Raw genomic sequence first — 250 nt, 5'->3', positions numbered from 1 at the left:
GTTTTGCTCAGTGTTTTCTTTTTTTAAAGATTTTATTTACTTTATGTATACTAGCACAGTCATTGTCTTCAGACACACCAGAAGAGGGCATCAGATCACCCTACAGATGGTTGTGAAGTGCCATGTGTTGCTGGGAATTGAACTCAGGACCTCTGCAAGAACAGTCAGTGCTCTTACCTTCCAAGCCATCTCTCCAGCCCTTGCTCAGTGTTTTCAATACCTGCCCAGTAACTTGAGTTTAGATATGATC

This window comes from Mus musculus, chromosome 5 (assembly GCF_000001635.26).
Source record: "Mus musculus strain C57BL/6J chromosome 5, GRCm38.p6 C57BL/6J".
In the NCBI taxonomy this organism is placed as follows: domain Eukaryota; kingdom Metazoa; phylum Chordata; class Mammalia; order Rodentia; family Muridae; genus Mus; species Mus musculus.
Note: the sequence above shows the minus strand (reverse complement) of the source record.